The sequence below is a fragment of the Bison bison genome, unplaced genomic scaffold (genome assembly GCF_000754665.1).
Source record: "Bison bison bison isolate TAMUID 2011002044 unplaced genomic scaffold, Bison_UMD1.0 scf7180017864364, whole genome shotgun sequence".
Classification (NCBI taxonomy): Eukaryota; Metazoa; Chordata; class Mammalia; order Artiodactyla; family Bovidae; genus Bison; species Bison bison.
Window position 1 is genome coordinate 2,210,111 of NW_011494936.1, and position 21,890 is coordinate 2,232,000.

Genomic DNA, 21,890 nt, shown 5'->3' on the forward strand with positions numbered 1-21,890 from the left:
CCTTGTTTGGGTTCCTGTGGGTTTCATTCCCCTGTGAGTTCTGCTTGGAGACTGAAAGCTTCAGTGGAGCTCTAAACTCTAAGCCAAACTCAGCACCAAGCAACCACTTCCCACTTGTCTGTTTTTCTGCCTCATTCGTTGCTTTCCCCCAAGGCCAGACTCACAGGCTGACTTGGACTGGCCCCAAAGACTCCTGGCCACAGTTGATCACTCTGAAGACCCAAGACTATGAAAGAGGGGTCCCCAAGCTTTGTGGCTTGACTGGGAAAAAATCTCCCTCCTCCCTCCTCTGACTCTCTCTCTGCTCTCCCCTCTCCCGATTCTGCATGAGAGCAGGAAGTGAATCAGAGCCTCAGTGGCGACCTGCAAAGATGCCTGATGGCCTTTCTGTGGCTTGGGATGGCTGCTGTTTCCCTGGGAGCCTTTTCACATCACAGGGAGCTACTTCCAAAGAGTAACAACAGAACAGCACTTCGTACCAAGCACAGCTGCCAAGTGTCACAGCCGGGCCTTCTGTGTTTCGATACTTCTGCTTCACATCAGGAAGGAGACGACAGTACTTCACGGGTTCCACATGAACCGTACAAAATGTTTAGCCAAACCCTGTAAGAACATGTACATAAAGCTGTCTCCGTGTTCCCAGGGCTGTGATGTCTCTTTTCTGTCGCTTCTTCTGTCATTCTGAAAGCTCCACTGGGGTCCTGCACTTCCTGATCATAAACTCCACTAGGGTGGCTAAAACCTGTTCACACAGCAGTACACTGGTCTCTGGCATCTAGATGCTAGACCTCAGATATCTGCCACCTCCATGAGGACCATACCTGGAGAAATTCAAAATTAGCCAGACTTTTAACACCAAGCATATTTGCAGAGGAGCAAATGAACAGGATAATGAGAGAGAGAAGGAGACTAACTTGATCATAATCTTCCTGCTCGGCAGCCTCAAGAAGACACGTTCAGGAGTCAGCCCTTTGCCATCTGCAGCAGTAGAAGAGCAGCAGCCAAGGGAAGCACTAACAGTTCACTAATGAGTGAATATTTCCAAATTGCTTTGCATGCCCTTCATTGTGGCTGCTGCACATTTTCATTACTGAAGAAGAGAGGAAACCAAGCTAAGGGATTGGATGGGGAGGTAGAGATACACACATCCTGCAGGCATCCCCCAAAAGCAACTTCAGTTATTGGATCCAAAGATGTTGGAGCATTTTGCTCAGGTTGAATTATCTTGAAAATACTACTTGGAGCAGCCTCCAGCGAGCAGACGCCTGGAGCTCATGGGTGCTGGATGGTAGTGTGGATTCCCATCCAGGGGCTCCACCTCACAATCCAAGGTCCTGAAAACCCATCCCTTCTCTTCATGATTTTTCACAAAGACCTCAGATCCAATACTTAGATGCTTACATTTTTGGCTCTACCATAGACAGTGGTTTCCAAACATTTCTCAATCGAACACCCGATTGCATAAGATCTAAATATGGAATTGTCTGTGCTGGAAAGACAGCTGTCTTTGTTCACCACCTTCGCAAGGAATCCCTGACTGTTTGCACGCACCCTGGATTCTACATAGTACTCTCTGGCCTCATGCTCCAACATCTATTATATTAGCCACTGTGCACTTGTTGATTTTCTTTACATTGTGCTAGCAAAAACTAAACGATCCTTTGGGCCCTCAACAGCAGTGAGGCTGCCTTCCTTGCATATGATATCCATTGACTAGTACCATCTTTGAATCGTTTATTCTTATATTTTCCCATGACTAGTTATACTGGGGATAACCTTAAACCAAATCTTGTACAATTCAATTTCAATGGAATAAATATTTGGAATCTAAAGCCTATTAAGTCTTTATCTATAAGTTCAGACAATTCACTCTCACCAATAGGAGGGAACTGCCCCAATTATGAATTAGTACTCCTTTTATGTCTCCTTTTATAGACATAAAAGAACAATCAAACCCATCACAAATGCCACTCATCCATCTTTCATTTTCACTTTCATGAAAACCATGAGGGCTTTATATGTAGGAGGCACTTGACATATCTTTATGTAACAAGCACTTGACATAAAAAATACCTAATTCCTTTCCCACACCCCAACTTGGAAAAATTCTAAAACAAGAAATATAAATGCATATCATGTCACCTTGTGCTGATGGTTACTTCTGTTAGTCTCTGTCCAGAAGTGAATAGGAAGTGGGGATTTGAATGACCACCCATAATCTTCACTGATGCCAAGCTGGTGAGCATGGCTCCAACACATTGCCTGGGATGTCGCAAAGTTCTAAAAGATCACATAGACCCATATTCAAAGGTATATAAAACTCCATTATTGTGAAAATTATCTACCAGTTTCTCAGCTACACATCCAGCTCTCCTGATACAAAAGATAACTTTGAAGGAATTAGGATACAAAAGTGTCAGAATAACCAAAAATAATTGACTGAAAAAATCTAATATATCAGCTTTAAGTAACAAACTTACATATGAGAAGTGTATTCTTAGCACTTCAAAGAAACCTTTTGGAAAAGCTCATTTGAAAAAATGAATAGAACTTCTCTATTAAAAGTTCAGAGACAGCTGTCAGATCCCAAAATAGTAGTAAGGCTAAATTTTTCCAAGTTGAAATCTTGCTCCTGAAAGGTTGTTGCTGTGTTGTGAAAGACACCAGGATTCTTGGCATCCGGAGGAGAGGAATTCAATCCAGGGCCAGTGATGAGGCTTGATCGCTCAGAGCTTTTGTGTAATAAAGTTTTATTAAAGTATGAAAGAGATAGAGAAAGCTGACATAGACATCAGAAGGGGGCAGAAAGAATGTTCCCCTGCTAGCTTTTAGCAGTATGTTATATACCTATCTGCAAGCTATTAATTAGAGAAAGAAGGTGTCTTAAAACTCAGAGTGGCACCAGGCCCCTCACCCACAACGTGCATTTCGAGGTAACATTGGCACAAGGTGAGTCATCTGGGGCCATAAAACAATTGACATGAATCTTGAAGTAAGGCAGGTTTCCAAGTAAAGATATAGTTTCATTAACGCAGATTAGGAGAACAATTTATGAGTAAAACATACTGGTTTGTTGAGCCTTTCTCGATTCTGAGTCTTAAGCTGAATGGACTTGAAAAAAAAACAGAGTCTAGGGTAAATACACAGTTCATTAACATAGCTTAAGAAAAGCATTTCCATAAGAAAAACACATTGGTTAAATCAAGGTTTGAGAAAAGTTAAGTTCTGGTGGAACCAGGTGTCATCATGGCAACACAGAATTTTAAGAGAAACCTTTAAAATTTGTATAGATAGATAAATAGTGAAGTCGCTGAGTCGTGTCCGACTCTGCAACCCCATGGACAGTAGCCAACCAGGCTCCTCTGTCCATGGGATTTTCCAGGCAAGAATACTGGAGTGGGTTGCCATTTTCTTCTCCAGAGGATCTTCCTGACCCAGGGATCGAACCTGGGTCTCCCGCATTGTAGGCAGACGCTTTACCATCTGAGCCACCAAGGAAGTCAAAATTTGTATAGAGAACAGAAAAATCTTCTAACACTTGAAGCCTATTTTCTCCATTTGGAGACCCCCTAGCCTTCCTGCTTGTTACCCTCTCACTCCTCAACAGTGATCTTAGACTAAGGATTAAAGATACACAGATACACTAATTTTTTTTTTTTTTTTTTTACTCTCCTAGACCCTCTGGACTATAATATAAAATGACTTAACTAGAATAACCATTATCTAGGAGAAAACTGTTTTTTTTAAAAAAGGAACTTAGCTAAGAAAAGTCAATCTAAAAGTAAAATTAACCCAAGTTGAGAGAACTGAGCATTGCATGGACTATAAATTTAATCAAAATATTTAGGGTTTGTCTTGTTTCTTTTATATGATAGACTACTTTTAAAAAAAATTATGCCCTTTAACTTTCAACACCTGTTTTTTCTTAGAGACAGAAGGAGAAGGAATGGAAAAAAATCGGATAGAACAAAGGAAGAGGTAAGCAAGAAAGATGGTTGAACGTGTTACTAAGTTTAATAATGACTCACCCCCGAAATGTCCATTCATCAGCTGCGTTAAAAAAGCCACAGAGCCCAAAAGATGAATGGGAGCTGTAGGAAAGCAAGCCAGTCACAGATGACTTTCTTCAATCTGTTGACATTTGATTAACATTGAACTAAGTAACGAGAAAAGGTTGATCTTGCTCCAAAGTGAAGTTGGGCATCATGGTGCTCCATTGCCTGAAGGAACTTGTCACCAAACAACTCCTGTCCCATCATCTTTTTTTCTAACTTGTAGCCTTTATTGCTTTTTATGTGTTTAGAAACTGAAGCACTTTGTACTAAAATGCTGTTTAATCATTTGTAAAAAGAAAAGAAAGCAAATTCTCACAAAGCACAATGCCTTCTGCTGTCCTGGGAAAGCATGCCTTTAATTGGAACCAAAAGTCCAGCATTGTTTGTATGTTGAAAATGAATGTATTTCATTCCATTTCACACTTTTTTATTATAATTTTATAGGGAGTAATATTAAAGAAGTTTTGGCAGAAGATTTTTGTTTTAAAATGTGGTTCCAAGAGCCAAAACTCAGTTTTCTTGTCCTTCCCCATTTGTTTCTCTCTGATGGCATTGACAAATTCACAGTGCAAAGCAGCCAATTCTTATTCCTTGCTGGAACCTTTTTGTCTTTCCAGGGAAAGGAGAACTTTTTCTTCTAAGATTGTGAAGATGAAAGAATCAAAAGAATCTGCTTCATCTTGGTTTTCATTTGTTCAATACACTTGTTCAAAATATTTTAAATGCCCACTTTTCCAAAAGAATTGGATCTGATCTATTTCATACTCATTTTACAGGTGAAGAGAGAACATGGAACTCAACCAAAAGGTTAGGTGAGACTGGTATAAGCCACAGACTAAATCATGATACTAAAAGATGTCATTCCTTTCTTTTTAAGGGTCTCTCTCACCAAGGACGACATGGTTAAGCCACTGTCTCTCTCTGATTCTTAACTATACAACATAAGTAATATTTCATATCAGTCGTGCCATGACAGAATATACTTGTGGCCTTTCTGTAAATTCCTGATAAAGATCTTCCATCTTTGGTTTTGATTTATCTCCTGGTTTCTTCCATGACCCAGGCCACTGGGAAAATCAAAATCCAAGCTGAGAGCCAACCAAGAATTTAAAACCAACTTCTTCAACTGGACAAGTTTATGAACATCAAGCAAATTAAAACTTTTATTCAATTCTTTTAGATGTACATTTCATTAAAACTGAGTTTCTTCTACTTTACATTGTTGAAATGCTTTTATAATTAATTGGCCATTTTTCAACAACAGTCACACTCATGTACTTTTGAATAGGTGTCAGAAAACACCACTGTGCTCTTAACATTGGTTTGACATTTACAATTCAGGCTTCTAATGTGCAGAAATGGCTTTCATGTTAGACTGATGCACTGCCTTTTCTAGATGAATGTACACTGTGGTATCTGAAAACGGTAACATGGTTAATCAGTTGCATTCTGAGCATCAGTACTTAGGTGGTGCTTTCACAATATCTGAAATAGAGTAGGATCCCTGGTATAACACAGCTGATCTCTTTGGTCACTGAGCCAATGTGCTCAGTCATTTCAGTCCTGTCCAACTCTTTGCAACCCTATGGACTGTAGCCCCACCAGGCTCCTCTGTCCATGAGATTCTCCGTAAGAATACTGGAGTGGGTTGCCATGCCCTCCTCCAGGGGGATCTTCCCCACCCAGAGATCAAACACACATCTCTTACGTAGTACATTGGCAGGCAGGTTCTTTACCATGAGCACCACCTGGGAATCCCAGGTGGGATTTACTGAGCCAATAAAGTCTTTTTTGCTTAAAGTAGTTTGAGTTTCCTGTCTGAAGTGATAAAGGGAGACAGATAATGTATGTAATCACAATGCAATGTGATAAATCTTAAGGTGAAGAAAAAAACGAAGTGCTTAGGAAGCACTGGACAGACAGTATTGCTTCTTTTGGGGACTCTGGGTAAAATGACTAAGTCTGCATAGTAATCTTTAAAGAGCCTCCACCTGGACTCCACCCCCATATTCTATGATTCAGGGACATGTCAGTTCCTTAGGGCATCTCTCCCATTGTCCACAATGGCTCCACCGGGCATTGGTGTGCTCATGGCCATCTGGTCACTGGGAAAGCCCTGTTACCTTTCTCTGCCTACTTAAAGATTCCATCAGATGATTAACATGGCGGGTCATAGTTTGGAAATGCAAACCCATAGCCAGTTAGTGGAAGAGGAGGTGAACCTGCCAATCTATAATCACACCACCTGAGACACTTCCAAAACTTACCTCAGGACATCCCTGGGTCCTTAGGTAAACCCTTAGATTTGAGGCTTCAGAAAATGAATCCCATATGTGTCTTCCTCCTCGATGAGATGTACATTGATCTGGGTGAAGCATCATAGCTGTTCTATGTAAATATGAAAAGCATTTGAATATGTGCTGGTATGGGTATCATAGGAGGGGGAATAAGAATCAGAGAAAGTTCCAGGTATTTTCATCATTCTAACAGTAGACGACAGTCTGAATTTCCTTTCCTGTAGTGCCTACAATTAGGTCATTACATATAGGTACTGAATGAACCCAGAAAATGGCTTAGTCTTCTTCCCTCAACACACAGATCCTTCAGCCAGAGAAGTATGTGGGGCCCTCCATACATCTGGACAAAAGAGGCTATTCCTTCCTCCCTCTCTCCAGGCCAACTGTACATTTTAGATGCAGTGGAAATAAAAACATGTCATCCATTGCTGATGGTCCTGACACCAGAGCCGTCTCAACAGAGGTATGGCTTCTCACCATCCGTATATTCAGTCCTTCAGTGCACCATCACTCATATTAGATATGTGTCTAATATTAGTGTCACTAGATGCTTTTGAACTGTGATGTTGGAGAAGACTCGAGAGTCCCTTGGACTGCAAGGAGATCCAACCAGTCCATTCTGAAGGAGATCAGTCCTGGGTATTCATTGGAAGGACTGATGTTGAAGCTGAAACTCCAATACTTTGGCCACCTCATGCGAAGAGCTGACTCATTTGAAAAGACCCTGATGCTGGGAAAGATTGAGGGCAGGAGGAGAAGGGGATGACAGAGGATGAGATGGCTGGATGGCATCACCGACTCAATGGCCATGAGTTTGGGTAAACTCTGGAAGTTGATGATGGACAGGAACGCCTGGCGTGTTGCAGTTCATGGGGTCAGAAAGAGTTGAACACGACTGAGCGACTGAACTGAACTGAACTGAATATTAGATAGTGACAATATTAGCCAGGGAACTACAAACTGATAAAGCATTCTTTAATGCATCCCAGTATTGACCCACCCAATATGACTGGCCATCCTGAAGAAAAACCAGGCCCTTATTTATGTCACAGCCTCTGTGACTGTGTTGAGAGATGGCAAAGTGGGTGGCTGGCTGGCTGGGAGGATGGGGTATACCTATTAGGTACTATGTTAAGTTCTTGCATCCGTCGTGTTTTGTTTCCATGGCTGTCCTACCATGAGAAAACTGTTTTATTTGTCTTGCAAGGGAACTGAGGCTCAGAGACATTTGTTAACTTGTCCAAGATCTCACATCTAAGAAGCAGTGGAACCTGACTTCAAATGTGGAGGCTGTATTCTTGCCCATTATGCTCGACCACCTCCCCCAGCTTTTGCTGTTTTCCCAGACAGGAGGCAATTCAGTCCCACAGTCCACTCAATATCTTTTGCTTGACAGATTTTTCTTCAGATCATCAGATAACACACACAAGGTGCTTGTAACTTAAGCTAACAATATTATTCCCAAAGTGGTGTTGGAAATTTACAAAAGTCTTGTATGTGTATTTTTAGCAGATATTACATACATGAACTCAAGCTCTGAGAGCTCATGACTGTATATCAGGGTAAATCCCCATACATACCATCCTCTCCAAAAAAAAAATCCTTGAGAGAACATTTACCTGTCCAACAAATGTTTCTTGCTTATCTCCTACATGATACTGGAAGAATAATAAATGGTTAGGTTAATCTTTGCATTACTTTGGCAGAAACATTAACAAGCAACTCCAGAGGGGAGAATAAACAAACTTCTATGACAGTACTATCAGCCAAATCCTTTGAGTGTGAAGTGGAAGAATCATAAGTACAGGAAAGAGTTTGAAAGGAAGTAGCATTTTAATTAAGGCTTGGAGATTAAGAAGAATGTTGACGACTGCAGGGGAAGAAGAAAATTCCAAGAACAGTGAACATAAAGAAAACAAGGTGTTAGGGCAAAGGCAGGTTTTCACACAGGTGATAGTCCAATGTGATTAGTAGATAAGAGATAAGAGCCTATAGAAAACTCTTAGGAGGAGCTGACAGGTGGAAGGGCCAAACCATAGACGACCTCAGAGAGGACACCTGGTGTTTTTTTCTGTCCACCACCCCCGCTGCCTTTAGACAGCTGCTTCTCCTTCACTGCGTGTGGTCCTGGTGAGGTTGTCATCACTGAGTTCAGGCACACACATTCATGGGGGTGGGCACAGCGTTCAGGAGGAGCTAGTCAGGCCAGAAGTAATGACTGACCCGGGGGTGAGCACAAGATCCCAGCAGGATTCATGTAACTATATCAGAAGAAAGAAATGCCTGTCTCCTTCACTTCTGGATGTGGGCAGCCCATTTCCCTGTTACCTGGAAAGAGAGTGTCTATAAAAGGAAGCCACAATAATGAGAGACCTGGAGCAAGGAGGTGACAGAGGGACACAGAGCCTACAAGGCACTGATTGAGCATCTGGATTCACCCACGCCGGAAGCTCTATATCTCTGTCTGAATGAGCTGCTCAGTTATCTGACTCTAATGTCCCTTTTTGCTTGAGTTAGTTTGAGTTAAGAGTCCTGACTAGTACAGCTGTGAGTGCCATGCTAAAGAGTTTGAGTTTATTGAAATAAGAAAACCACTGAAAACCTTTACTTTTAAATGCTTGGAGAACAGAGACTTACACTATAGACAAAAGACTGTGGAGAGGGCTTCCCTGACGGCTCAGTGGTAAAGAATCCGCCTGAGGATGCAGAAGACACAGGTTTGATTGCTGGACCAGGAAGACCCCACATACCGTGAGGAAACTAAGCCCATGCTCCACAACTACCGAGCGTGTGCTCTAGAGCCCAGGAGCCCCAACTACTGAGCCCGCATGCCGAAACTACTGAAGCCTGAACATTTTAGAGCTCGTGCTGCGCAGTAAGAGAAGCCACCACAGTGAGAAGCCCATGCACTGCGAATAGAGGAAAGCCCTCACAGAAACAAAGAGCCAGAACAGCCAAATAAATAAATAATTAAAAAAAAAAAAAGACTGTGGAGGGATTAAATAATCTTTCAGGAGTCAGGGGCAATAATCCACAGAACCTTCTAATTCACTATGGGAATGGAAGAAGTGAAACCAATACTACAGCCATAACAGGATGGTAAACTTTGCTATCCAGAGTGATCCAAGGATCCACACTAACTGATGACATAAGTTTGAACTATAGATTTTCCTCAATATTATTAGTAAATCTGGATAGTAGCTATCTCAGCCCACAGGGTAACGATATCTCAAGGGGAACAGGTGACTTGTAAGGTCAAGGAATAGGGCCTGAAACAGCATTAGTGTAGCAAATGTGAAGCGTCTGGTTACCTCGCTGTCTGAAACCCAAGACGTCTGAAAGAAAAGAGGTGCTGAAATATCTGCAGTTGGCAGTGACATCTGAGAAAGTGGTGCCCACCCCCCATCCCACGTATGAGTACAGGGATCGTGACTTTCCTGTAAATAGCTTTGAACCTTCTTCTCACCTCCAACACTGACTTCTCTCTTGGAGAAAGAGTAAAGCTACTTTGCTCTTGGGCCTAGGCCTACAGCTTATTGTCCCCGATAAGGGATGTTTGGCAGGTCCATGTCACAAGATGAACCCTCACCAAATAGGAGCTACTCAGGGCTGGGAGAAAACCCCAAGTGGGCCCTTGATCTTCTGGAGCTTCTGGCTAAGAGAACCTATAAGCCCAGCAACGTGCCTCCTCAGAACTAGGAGGGTCCGCCTCTGGGGCAACTCCTTACCGTGATGATTTAAAATAGCAGCAAGAGATTTGAGGAAGTGACACTGCCAAGTCTAAGCAAGAAGCTTCCCAGGATCCTGGGCTTTGCACTCACCTCTCCTTAGCCTCCGCAGGCTCCTCCTCCCACTGCTGGAGGAGAAGCAGAAGGCCAGCCAGTTGTAACTCACGTAGGGGAACTTTGCAGTGGAGGTCTGCAATGGAGGCTGTGGCAGGGGAGGGTGCAGGTAGACCCACTGGGGCTGAGGCTCAGAGACTCCAAGCTGCCTCTTGCTGCAACAGCCCCACTATATCTGACTAATTCCCAGACACTCATATTTCACATTTGCACAACACTAAAGTAGGGATGCATCGTATAATCAATGATGTGTCATACTTTGAAACGGGTGTCACTTTTTCCTTTCTTGATGATTTTTGAAATAATGGTGTATTTTATAATTGATGGTGTTTTAGGTTCAATAAAATGCTGTATGGGGAATTCCCTGGTGGTCCAGTGGTTAGGACCCAACACTGTCACTGCTAGGGCCCCAGGTTCTATCCATGGTCAGGGAACTAAGATTCTGCAAACAGCACGGCACAGTCATAAAAAAATAAAATGTTGTATATCAGGACCACCTACTAACCATGTAAACTAAGATTTCCTGCCCATTCCCCAAAGACATTTTACAGTCTATTGCAGCAGTGGGAACAGGAGTCACGAAAAGTGTTCCCAATACAGCAAGAGAAAGAAATGATCTAGGCATTCAGTTCCTCAGAAGTTACAACATACAAAAGAAGGATGACCTGTGAACTATACACATTTGGCAAATGGCATACTGCTGCCTCCTATAAGAAGCCCCCAGCTCCATGTGGTGCTTCTCATCTTTTTTTTGGTGGGGGGGGGGGTGCAAAAAAAACAGGTGCAAAGTTTATTATTAGAGACACAGCCAAACAAGTGGGAGAGCACAAAGACAGTTTGTTAAGACAGAAGCAAGGTAGAGATGCACACTTGGGAAGAAAGGGTGGGCACCCCCACCCACCTAGTGAAGAGGAGCCTGGGTGTTTCTCATCTTGACACCTGGTTTGAGAGCAGATGGTGGCAAAGGTGGTAAAGTGATGGAGATGATAAAATGACAGTGACAATGATGAGACCTAACATTTAGATAGAACTGAACAGCATTCAGAACATTTTTTCAAACACCACATAATCTCAGACCCTGCTGATATTGTTGTCTGTCTTTATAGGCGACGACACTGAAGCACACACCTGGGTGCCTTCCCGGAGGTTGCACAGTGAATGGTAGAGAAATGACTAGATTCCTGATACATATGATCTTTCCTATGACACTTAACCTATTCCATGAGGGGAAGGGGAAGATTTAGCCATAGGAAGACCTTTCTTCAACCCTTTCAAACTCAAGAAGTAGAATAATGATCATGATAAATCTATTTTTTTTTGATAAATCTATTTTTTACCAACATTCCAGAAAAAAAATTGTTAATAAAGACAGCGAAAAGGGGCAAAATGCCTGTTTTAAATCATGGTGTTTAAAATGATGTTTACATTAATATTGATCATTGAAATTTAATATGGTAATTTGTGCCTCAAAGGCACGTTTTTCTAATTGTTAAAGTGATATAAATTTAGAAAATAATAATACGTCCAAAACTTTGAAAGTATTTGCACCACCAATCAGCCCAGCGTTGATGAGTGCCTTCAGCAAGCAATCAACATGCACATGTGAACAGAAAGGCTGGGACAGAATTCTTCCCTCCTGGGAACAGACAACGCAATTACAATGGAATTAGGGGGATGAGATCAACATTTTAAAATATATCAATACTGAATAGCACAGGGAATTATTTTCAATATCCTGGGATAAACCATAATAGAAAAGAATATTACAAATAATATATACATATATATGTACAATATAACTGAGTCACTTTGCTATACAGCAGAAATTAACACAGCATTATAAATCAACTATACTTCAATAAAAAATAAAATTAAATCAATACAAAATCATAGATGATTAGCTCAAATTAGGGGGGTGGCAAGAACTATGACTGGGGTTGTCAAAGCAGGTGATTTGGAGAAAGAAGGGGTTGAGATGGGCCTTAAAGCCTGATTAAGATAAATGGCAACCCACTCCAGTATTCTTGCCTGGAAAATTCTATGGACAGAGGAGCCTGGAGGGCTATAGTACATGAGATCGAAAGAGGTGGCCACGACTGAGTGACTGAGCACAAGATCGAGCTCAGCTTGGAGGAGGAAGGGCACATTCCTCTGTCTGGTAAACAGGTGAAGAAACAGATGAAACCTTATCTAGGGCTCAGAACTTAGCATGGTGTTCGGTGAAGGTCACTAGGGGAAATGGAGACAAACAGCAGTCTGTCCCGAGTACATGAGTACAAGCCTAGCTAGAGCAGAGGGTCTTATAGAGTAGTAAGAGAGAGATCTTTGGGCAGGTTGTGAAGTTCCTTGACAAGAAACTAAGGTATTTTAATTTTAACCTAGAAATAATGAGGAGCCACCGAAACTTGTTGAGCAGGAACTGGTGTGCACAGTCAGTGGAGGATCCCATGGAAAATTTCTTCATGTAACCATGGGAGAGGATCATTGCAATAGACAAGACTTCATCTAAAGTGGTTTATCTAGAGATGGAGACAGTCAACTTCAATGATGGATCAATGATGGACCAGCCCTGAAGAGCAAATGGCAGAGTTTAGGCTATAAGTGGATATACAAGTAGAAATGTCCAATAGCAGGTAAACTGTGGGTCTTAAACCCGGGAGAAAGGTGAAAAGCAGATAGATAATAGATAGACAGTGCATGCTAAGTCACTTCAGTCGTGTCTGACTCTTTACGACCCCATGGACGGTAGCCAGCCAAGCTCCTCAGTCCATGGGATTCTCCAGGCAAGAATACTGGAGTGTGTTGCCATGCCATCTTCCCAACCCAGGGATGGAACCCACGTGTCTTACATCTCCTGCATCAGCAGGCGGGTTCTTTACCATTAGCACCACTTGGGAAGCCCAAATAGATAGCAGATAGAAAGAAATATAAATTTTTAAAGTTTTCCACATTGATTAATAAATTTCAACAGCTAGTTTTATGTGTGTATAGATATGAACAGATTAGACAGATGGATGGATAGATGATAGATAAGTAGATCGACAGATAGATATGTTTGGTGTCTGTATTTTGTATTCTCTCCTTTCTCACTCTACTCATCTATCTCTCCTCTCTTGTCTATAGTCCAGAACCTTATCTCATTAAGTTAAGACACTGATTTTTCAAACAATGACAATATGCCACTCTAGCAACCAAAAAGATTCCAATGTAGCCTGGCTTCTGGTATGCAGGAGAGGAGTACTGAAGATAGAAACACCTGGGGAAACTGATCTGCACCACTCGTTCATTTATTTATTCATCCCTCAGGATGTACTGAGTACTTCCCACATGCTGGCACGAGGCTCAGAGCTGGAGAGACGCAGTGAGCGGGACAGTCCTCATTTCATGTAACAAATGTTTGCCCAACACTTTCTACCTATAAAGCCCTGTGCAAAGAGCTATGTAAGTCGTGGTTCCTGACTTCAAAGGATCACAGCCTCACAAGAAAGAAAATAAACCCCTACTGGCAATATCAATATACATGAAGTCATCACCTTGCAGGGAGTACATTCACGACTCCAGTCTCAAATAAAGTGCTCCACTCCACACGCCCGGGGGGAAGCAAGGTCTGGGGAGAAAATGAAACCTTTATAACTGTCCGGAGCTTGTGGGATTAACAAGTGCTCTTGTAAAAGTAAATGCCAATGGCGGAACTGCCTATTGGCCAGCTGCCTCCTCAAAGGCATGTATGTTTATTTATTTATTTGTTTATTTATTTGTAGATTTATCACATTTGCAGCCTGTGCCATTTGGCCTCAGGGTCAAATAAATCTCTTTTAAAACTTTACCATCACTCTTCAGCATTATGTGCCCCTGTGTGCCCCTGACATTCCTTTCTAAAGGCTTTACAAGGACGGAATTAAATCCATTTTACAAATAAATACACTGGGAACAATAGAGTTTAAATGCACCATGGAAGGGAAAGATAAATTCCAGGAAAAACCTGGAGATAGGATGAAAGCATTCTGCAGTCCCTTTCAGAATCTTCAAAATTCCTTAAGAAAGAAAGGTAGAGGGTAGAATTCTGTCTCTCTTCTTCTTGGCACCTGTCCCTGTGTAGAAGGCATTTGCTCCATGAGGATTTGTCACAAGGTGCAGAGAGACAGCCAAGGATCATAACAAAGTGCGTAATGGAATGGACTAGAAATACATTTTTAAGAAAGCTGGCCACATCATTTGGAAATTCAGCCCATGCAGAATCTCTCATCGCCCAAGGCCTAGGGCTGTCTCTGGGAGACAGTTAAACATGTAGAAAGGAGAGCTGATTCTTCAGGTCTCAGATTTAGGCTATTATTCAGCTAGCATCACTAAAACTGTGTTAAATTATCCTTTCATTCATTTGTCAAACATTTATCCAGCACTATGTACTCAGTGCAGGATTAGCTGCCAGGGAGTACAAAAAATAAGGCAGGGCCCCTGGGCTTTTATATATATAATATTATATATATGTTATATATTTTAAATGTATAGTTTTATTTATTTATTTTGGCTGTGCTGGGTCTCCATTGCTGTTTGGACTTTTCTCTAGTTGCGGCAAGTGGGGGCTACTCTTCTTTGTGTTGCACGGGCTTCTCATTGAGGTGGCTTCTCTTGTTGTGGAGCATGGACTGTAGAGTGCGTGGGCTGAAGGACGTGCCATTACCAGGCTCTAGAGCACAGGTTCAACAGTTGTGGAGCATCGGCTTAGTTGCTCCATGGCATGTGGGATCTTCCCAGACCAGGGATCAAACCCGTGTCTCCTGCATTGGAAAGCGGATTCTTTACCAGTGAGCCACCAGCAAGGCCCTATTCATGCAAATTAAAAATTAGAGGACAATAAATCCTACAGAAGTTGCTATCACAGAAGGTGCTCAATTTTAGCAGATGACTGTTTCATTGTCACCTCAGTCTAGCAATTCCTCATTTTTTGTCCAATGCCTTCTGAAAATACTAAGATATATATTTATCCTACTATAAAACAACTTGCTTTTTCTTCTATTTCCCAAAGGCACTGACTTATTTTGGTTAAACTAGTTTACTTAGACATTGTGATATTTGATATTTAAGACATGCATTTTTTTTGTTCTAGTTATTACGTTAAACCATGATCTTGGATTAATCAGTTGATTTCCAGGCCGAGCTACATTAAATAAGGGATCTTCTACTCTACAAATTTTACCACTTCAACAACTAATAAAGACCAGAAGCCATGCTTTAAATAGCTATGAGTCTCTACACTCTCCACTCCAAGAAAACACAGGTATGAAAGTAAGAGTTCAATAAATATTTAACGGTTTAGACAAGTACTTGCAAGATCCTGTCACCTTATAACCCACCTCTCCTCCCAAAACTCTATCAAAATGTGTCAACATTTCTATGCTTTTGACATTGTAAAGATAACTCTAGTTTATCAATAATCCATTCATTTATATTGTACCTTTATTTAAAAACAAAAAAAAAAGTTTTGACAAACACTGTGTGTTCTTGGACAAGTCAGTTTGCTTCTCTGAGCTTCAGTTTCCTCATGGGCACTGACCTCACAGGATGGTTTTGAGGCTTCAGTCAGATAATGGATCCCAAAGTGCCTTATAACCTGTCAAGGATGTGAGAGACCAGGAATCTAGCAAGGCTGATACAAGTTTTAAATAGAGTCGAAATTTAAACTTTCTAGTCAATGTTACTATTTTACTATTTTTCAAACCAAAAAGTACTAATATTATAATTGCATTGTTAATTTAATAAATATTAGCTCTATTCAGCTACAGTTTGTGTTAACTAAGTCTTGGAGAACTTGCCTAGAGACCCAATAAGATTGTTATTTCTAGGGAATTATACAATCTGTGGTCCAAACAACTGACTTAAAAATGAATTTCTGGAATATGATGCATTTACAAGTAGGGGTATGCAGCAAATAGGATAGTGAAGCTGATACATAAAAATACTTATGAGAATAATTCCAACACCAAAATGGTACATTCTGCCAAAGTCAAAAACCATATACCCCACGGACATACCAAACAGTGATTTTAAGAATTTAGCAAGTTTAGGAGTAACAAACTGCAGTTATTCTCTTTCTGATCTTCACAAAGTATTCTGTTAAACAGAACAGTAAATCCCTCATTGGTGGGGGTTGGGGAGGTAGGATCAACAGAGTAGCCACCAATGAAAGACCCAATGTCAACTCCAAGATTAACTATTTAGCTATGGAATAAGCTTGCTCCAAAAATGCCTGAAGTCCTCTGTACATGGAAAGACCTGGACAAGATTACTGAACTCTATAAAGCTCACAGAAGTGCTAATTTAACAGAACCAGCTTGTCTCCCCAAAGTGAACAGTTCTGCTCACTGCCTGCCCTAGTGACCTTCCAGTCTCAGACATCACCAGTCCATCACATGAACCGTTGGCCTCACGGCCCGGTAAATGCCCACAAATCCCTGGATACCCTACAGCCTTGTAAGACCTGGTTTTGGACATGCTATTCCTATCTGGCACATCTTCTCCATTCACTTGTTATGTAGCCTCCTATTTATCTATCAAAATCCAGGTTCGCCGCCTCTGTGAAGCCTTCCCTTTATCTTCCAGAAACAACTGCTTCTTCCTCAGTAGGCCATGTCAGAGCACTGACCACTTGTGTGCTGACTCTCTTCTGTGACATGTCTACAGATCCTAAGACTTGAGGAGTAGAAATCTTGCCCGATCACCCCTATAGCTTCAGCTTCATGCATGGGGTCATGCACACAGCAATAACAACAGCAACCATTTGATAGAGTGTCCCAGGCACACTTCTAAATGCTGTGTTTATGTGTGTGTTAGTTGCTCAGTTGTGTCTGACCCTTTGCAGTCCTGTGGACTGTAGCTTGCCAGGCTTCTCTGTCCATAGAATTTTCCAAGGAAAAATACTAGAGTGGGTTGTATTTTCTCCTCCAGAGGATCTTCCCAACTCAGGGATCAAATCTGAGTCTCCTGCATTTTACACAGATTCTTTACCATCTGAGCCACCATGGAAGCCCTCTAAATGTTTTACTATATATTAACTAAATTAATACTCATAAGAGTCTCATGACTATGCTGCTACTTTCATTATCCCCACTTTAGAGATGAGGAAACTGAGACTCATAAAGATTAAGTGACTTGCTCAAGGTTACACACCCATTAAAATGGCAGAGCTGAGATCTGAAAGCAAGAGAACAGACTTAAAGCAGACTAAAAGCTCTACGCTTTTGTTCCTGATGCCACTCGCACTCCCAATAATTTTCTAGAGGAGAGAAGTAAAGGCTCAGAGGCCTGCCTGCCATTTGACCAGCACTGTCTTTCTTCAGGAGGAAGATGAGATCCAAAGGCAGCCCAGGCATTTCCTAGGGTGCAAGTCTGTCTTCAGAACTGCTTCTAACAGAAGGGGTAGGAAAATTCTCATTTTGTGGCTATTTATATTAATGCCTCCATCTCAAATGTAATGTAATTCAAAGCCATTTTATTAGTCCTCTTGGGACTCTTTAAAAAATTTTTTTCTCTGCTATATTACATTAGCCCCCCCCCCCCATGATTGCCCTGTTTATAAAATAAGGTCAGGCTCTTTTGCGGTATTTCTTTGTCACTCCTACCTACACCAGGGCACAGGAAGGTCACTTTGTTGTCTTTAGTTTCCCTTCCAAACACACCAGGAAGAGCTCAGCACATCTAAACACCAGATTCAAACTGATCCTCCATCTACTACAAGCTCTCAGTGGCTAGCTCTGTGTACTTTCAAATGTGTCATGAAAGCACTACCTAACACACCTCAGGATGACAGAAGTGACCTGTTTTAGAGGAAATTGCCTTTGCCCCTGACCAATGCCACCCCAGATATACGCACAAACTTTGAAAAACAGGGCTGTGCTCTAAAAGTTCTTCTCAGGACACTATGGTACCCCATTTCTTAAACATGTGACTTAGAATAAAGTCACAAAGCTTCCTTCCCTTCCTCCAACTTGTTACAAGTCCTCAGGCTGCAGAGAACATCAAGGAGGGGCTTTTTGTGGTTGCAAATCAGTCTTTCCAGGGTTATATTCTCACAGACAGCTACAGTTTATGGACTGCTTGCTCTGTGTGCCTGGCAGTGTACTAAGCACTTATACCCAGGGAGTGAATGTTGACCACTGACTCCCTGTGTCGCATAGTAAAAACGTGGGTTCCAGAACCAGGCTCCATGAGCTTGAAGTGTGTGAACTGTGTGAACTCCACCTCTGCTAACTGTGTGACCTTGTCTAAGTTATTTAACTTCTCTACCTCACTTTTCTCTTCTAGACAATGGGGTTAATAGTAAAGATGTCTAACTCATACAGTTACTGTGAAAGTCACCATGTGTTAATATATGTAAAGTTTATAAACCAATGCTTGGCCCCTGATAAATCCTATAGAAGAGCTTTCAATCTGTATTTCTCCTCAACATTGATGTCTCCTCTCTCCCAAAGCCCATCTCCAACATTTACCCTGATTAGCCCAAGTTAATGTCCCTCAACATTTTTATTTTCATGAACCAAGTTCATGAAATAAGTTTCTTTTTATCACAACCAAGTACATTCACAAATACATGTAAAATTTAAACAAAAGTTTCATGAAACATTATTTACCTGTACCATAGCAACGTGCTCTGAGATTCTTGATTCACTAAGGTTCTATTTCGTTTCTTTCCTCTATGTTTTCAAGCTAGCCACAATTCACTAAATTTATTTCATAATTACCAATAGGTTGCTATGGATGGTCTGAAAATATATATACTGATCTCAAGTAACCATCATTTATTAAATCCTAACACCACCGCTATTAAGTAGGTACTACCATGAAGTCCATGACAGATAAGGAAACTTAGACACAGAGAGGTTGAGCTACTTGTAAAAGGTCACAAAGCCTTTTAGAAGCTCATACAGGAACCCATGATAATTGTCCCTGACTCAGAAGCAGGCTCTGGCCTATGTTAGCCCAACTAAAGTGGAAGTGAATGAGGACATATGGACACTGACATGATGCTACAAACACAAGTGGAATAGGTCTGGGAAAGCTCCCACTGTGGACAGTAGAATAGAGAAGGGTCGAGCTGCTCCTCCCCAAGATGGTTCAACCCTGAAGACACTCCACTCTTAAGTGCCCTTTCACAAGCTAGCAAGTTTCCTGTTTGGCCAATTTGGTTTGGGTTTTCTGTTACTTGTACACAAAAGTATCTGCATATCCTGGCTGCTGCCCTTTTGTACCCCAATAACAATTAAGTGAGGGAAGCAATATAATCGCCATTTGTAGACAAACAAGCTCAGAAAATTTGCCAGAGGAATCCTAGTCAGTAAAAGGTGAAGCCAAGATTCAGACTGAGGTCTCTCTGACTTCTTCTGTATACTGAAGAGCCCACAGTAGATGATGTCTTAAATGATAAAGGGCAAAGAGGAGGGGCCAGTATATGCTGTCCTGCTGTCCTCTAATGAAAAGCCATCACTAACACGACACCCCTTCCCCCCGCCAAGCACAGATGCTCTTACCCTCTTTTCACTTTATCTTAGTTATTTATGAGTCATCATGAGTTATTTACACTCGTCCTAGGTTCTCTGCTGGATTCTAAGCTCTTACAGGATGGGGCCATGTGACATGGCTTTACAACTCTGTGTCTTGCACAGAAAGCACATAAGGAATACACAAGGCATTGATTGTCCTTGAATCACTTTTTGTCCCACTTAGAAGTTACCGGGTGGAGTTGGTGGCGGGGTAGGGGCGGGGGGCGGTGGCAGGAAATGCTGCAACATTTAGTGGCAAGTTTTATACAGACGTCACCCAGCATGGTTCTGTCTTAGGTGTGCGCTGTGTGCAGGCGCTCCTTTGTCTCCATCACACAGACAAACAGGCAAGAGCAGGACAGGTGGGATCACTTTAAAAACAGATAAAATATTGGCACTGCCCTTGATGCAGGGACCAGACCAGCTAAATCTGGCCCCTGTGAGTTTTTAGGTCTGATCTAATCCTCATTCTTTAAGCCAAATTCACATCCACTTTGGACTGTGTCCTGGCTCTGAGTTCATTTTAAATCCCAGGACCGAGGGCCTTGCCAATATTTTATGTGTTCCCCGGGTAACTCTTGGAGCACCACTACATTCAAGAAACAAACAGGATTAACCATGGCGTTCACCACTTACACTCCTCCAGTGGTTTCCTTGCCTACCGGATGCAGCCTGAACTCTTTGAAGACATTTGAGGTGCTACCCAATATGACCCACTTCATTCTCAGTCTTGACTTAAACGTTTCTCCACCCTTAGCCAACTGACCTCATCACAGTTGTCCCCGGCATGCCTCACACTCTCCTGCTCCCATGTCCTGGCCCCAGCCCTGGTCCCATCCTTGCTGCCGACTGCGCTTGCATACATTTGAGCCACACATCCTCTCTGGAAGGCCCAGCTTCTAAATGTACTCTCTCCCCTTTCTGAACCCTCATAACCTTTTGCTTATATCTCTCTTAGAGCAGCTATTAAACTCACTCGGGGAACTGGCTTCTAGAAACCAATTAAAATGTAATATTTATTACAATTGCTGCTAACATTTACTGAGGTCTCCAATTGTCAGACATTGTGTTAAGGGCTTTATATTCATTTACTCCTCAAGGAAATGGCAACCCACTCCAGTGTTCTTGCCTGGGAAATTCCATGGGGGGATACAGTCCACTGGGTCACAAAGGAGCTAGACACGACTCAACACAATATATCCTATGAAGGAAGTAGAAGTGCAGATAACAGAGATAATAGCTACCTACCTTATTATCATGTTATTGTGAGCACTGGGTAAGGAATACACGAAAAGCTCTAACAACTGAGCTCACTGGGAGCTGAGCACGTGGTAAGTTCTCAATACACGTCTGTCATCACCACATCATCACCATTACCATCATCTTCATCAACCCATTTTACAGATGAGGAAACAGAGTCTTAAAGTAATTTGTGCATAGTAAACTAGTAACACGTGGAACTTGTGTACTAAATGCATCACTGTACAGCGCTTTAAAACAAATCCTTTTAAGGTTGACATTAGATAAACACATCTTTAAACCTGGTCAGAGTTTAGCAGAGTCCTAACCCAGAGACTGGCAATAAGTATACAATGAAAATGAATGATTCCATCTGAAACCATCAAGAGTTTCATGATCCTGCAGGTGGTTTCCACTGGCGGCCATTGAAGTTTTATTTTCCTGGATGAAATACTACTTGCATTTCCCGTATAAGCTTTTCTGAATGTAGGCTTGTTTCCTATTCTTATCCTGTCCAATGAAGCACTTTCCTTAAGCTATTAAAAATGCCCTCTTACAATGCATCATGTAAACAAAGCCAACGCTTTTTCCACAATTTTGATGTGAGCAGAGCGTGTCGCTAATGAACCAAACAGTGAAGTCATGCTGCCCAGGCTCACTCCACGTGAAAGGAAGGGATGTTAACCACATTATCCATGCCCATGCTTCTCTCCCATCACCCTCCTCTTTGTAGTTTTGGTCCAAGCAGCTCAAGTTTGTTTATGTTGCCATAAATTAAAGGACACGCTTTTTACATGTTCTGAATCCATTTCACTCAGGATGATGGAGTAAGGGAAAAGTGGTTTCCCATAACCCTCTCAAATGTCGCGGGTGAAATGCATTCAGACAGGAGGGCATGCTTCCCAGTCCGAAGGGCGCATG